This window comes from Schistocerca cancellata, unplaced genomic scaffold (genome assembly GCF_023864275.1).
Source record: "Schistocerca cancellata isolate TAMUIC-IGC-003103 unplaced genomic scaffold, iqSchCanc2.1 HiC_scaffold_430, whole genome shotgun sequence".
In the NCBI taxonomy this organism is placed as follows: Eukaryota; Metazoa; Arthropoda; class Insecta; order Orthoptera; family Acrididae; genus Schistocerca; species Schistocerca cancellata.
In genome coordinates, this window is record NW_026046447.1 from 126,300 (window position 1) to 129,426 (window position 3,127).

Genomic DNA, 3,127 nt, shown 5'->3' on the forward strand with positions numbered 1-3,127 from the left:
TTCAGTTTGGAAGTCCCACTAGTGCACAGTTCATTCTCAAAATGATAACCTTTTTTCTTATTGCACAAGGTGTAGACACAACAGTCTTGTCTGTACCTGCTACACATATAATGCCTAATATTTACATCACTGTCATTACAACACACAGTTCTTTTTTAACCAATAACAATATTGTTACCACAGTTAAATGCTCATCATTGTGAGTCCATATAATTTGTAAAGTTCATTGAGCGTAACATTTACAGCTACAATGATTTCATTACATTCTTTTACATTAGTTGACATGTGTGATTTTTATAAGAATTGTGTAGTTGCCAGAAAATCATCCGCTAACGAGTCCCTTAGTGTGCACTCAGTTTGTGCAATAACTTATTTAATATGACTTTTTGACACACTGTCTTTATGTTGACTACAATGCAGTCGTTAGTGCAGATCAAATATTTGTTGCCCGCGTATGAAATTATCATTACTGTGTCAAAGACACCAGCTTCAATTGAAGCACAAGGCGCACACTATATTGTATGCTATCAAAGTTCGGTACCATGTATAGTAAAATATGCTTAGTTCCCTTCTCTCAAACCGCCTCTGGTGGTGATAGTACATTTGTTCAGAGTATGGAGGCATATCTTGGCATATCACATAAATAAAAACAAAACATCTTAATACCTTTATAGTAAAATGAACACAAAATTTTTCAAGTTTTTGAAACTACTATTATTGATTTCCTTCCTATTACTAAGGCAAGATAGTTTAAAATTCTTTAAGAAGTGAATATGCCTATAAGGCACTTAAATAGTCTTTTACTCAAGACTTAAAAGTTTACTTTCTCAATAGAATTCTGGCTTGAGGAGCCATAGGTTTTGAATATGTTATTACCTTCTTGTACAGCACATTTCATAGGAAATTGGTTAACTATCCTCTTTGACAGGGTGGATTCATCTTACGTTACTCTTACAATACATAATCCTTAACATCTAAAGCACAAAATAAATCATCCTTTAATTACTATTTACAAGGTTTATTGTATAAACAACTTGACGTCTTTACAGGGGTACAGTCCCTTAATCTTACCTGTTTGCAGGTGTGCCAACAAGTAACTGCACCCGTGTGGAACCTGTATTACAACAAATAGCCCCTGATATACCAGCTGCCATTTGCTGTTCTGTTTTAATGTAGCTGATGACTTAGGATGGGTCCGAAGTAGGACTAAATCCCCTATACTATAGGTTGGTGAATTTCTTACATCTTTGTCATATTTTTGTTTCCTCTTGTGTGCACAGTTGGTTAGGCTGTAGCAGACCTTCTTAATCTTTCCTTCTCTCGTCTCATCGGCCTCGGGAATGTGCAAAAGTGGCGCTAGCTACTCACTCTGTGCATTGTTAATGTCTTTTTTATAATTTCCCCCGAAGGGTACCGCGTGGTTGAATGTGGCATGGAATTGTGGATTTTTACAAATTTGGGTATCAAATCTGCCCACTTTGTATGACGGTTCGGTATGTATATTCTTAAAAACTTATTCAGCTCGGCAAACGTTCGTTCGATGAGACGAACTTCGGAATTTGTTCTTCAAGGTTCTCAGGGTGGATCCGTACTGGCACAATTATCTCATTTATGTCTCACGCATCTAGTACGAGACGTATTTTTCCATTTGCTTTAGCAACAGCTACTAAAGGGCTGCTATAAGGGGACAGAGATGGTTCTATTATTTCCCATGCCAGCATCTTACGTATTTCCTGCGCCACTGCAGTATGGAGTACGCAGCACAACAATAAGTTTTGTAGGGTTTCACTTCTATAGTGTATTGATAACCTATTATTATTCTGGGGCATTCAGAGAATACATCAGTATATTCCAGCAATAACTTTGTCAACTGTTGTTGTTGCACAGGATCTAACTTTTCTGATTCCTGTACCTTACGAGCAAAAGCATCTATATTTACATCAAAATCGCTATCTTTTTTGTTTGAGTAGTACAGGTCGTTAGCTGTGAAGTCACTACTTATGTGCAACACATATGGTGTTTTATATTTAATACTGATACAGTTGCAGCGCGGTTTTGACATTTCCTTGGTCCGTACCATAGGCAATTCAATCCTCTCCCCATTATCAATAATACTCAGAATCCCTCCTCTTTATCAATAATACTCAGAATCCGAGCAGACAGGTCGATAATTGCGTCCCTTTTGCATAAGAAATCGATGCCCAGTATGCAGTCCACACGTAAACCTTTACTGTATTTACTCGAATCTAAGCCACACTTTTTTTCCAGTTGTTGTAATCCAAAAAACCACCTGTGGCTTAGAATCGAGTGCAAAATAACAGGAAGTTCTAAAAAATGTTGGTGGGTGCCGCCACAACTAACTTCTGCCATTGAATATATGTACCGCTACACAGGCAGGCTTTGCAGGCACAAAGATAAATACTGGCACCAAAACCTCTGCGTCAGTAAATAAATTAAAAGAAAAGGTACAAGAATGTAAAAATTATGCCATGTATTCTTTCGTATTTGCTGCTATCTCATTTAAATCCTGTCTGCCTAATAAACTACGAAACAAGAGTGAGACAACAGCAAACATGGAAGAATATACATACCATGTCATGTTTATATTCTTATTATTCTTATGCTGAATAGTGATACAGTCAGAAATGAAGCACAGCAACTGACTAGATTTTTAAGTCTAAGATGAATCTAATTTCTGTGCAGTATGTAATGTACTTAAGAGGTGTCTGCAAAGATTTTAAAACGGAGAAAATTTTTTGCTAAACTCTCGTTCAGAACATCATCTATCATACACAGTCTATTATTTGGTTCCCGTTGATCATTATCAAAGAAAGCAGCAGTGTAAGTAACAACAAATAACAGTCTCTTGCCATTGTTTCGCTTATGAGATAATTCCTCTCTTACTTTTATTGTAAGTGGCTGTAGCGCGCACAAAAGTAAGCCATGCCTCGAGCGGTGACAGCTCGTAAACACTCATCATCAGAATGCGACAAACAATGCACGACACAGTAAAATAATGCATTTTCAGCTTCGAGTGACGTAAACACCTATAGCAAAGAGAACGGCACTTATAAGATCAAACCAAAATAAGTAATCGAATCAAACCAGACGAAGCACCTGAAAAAGG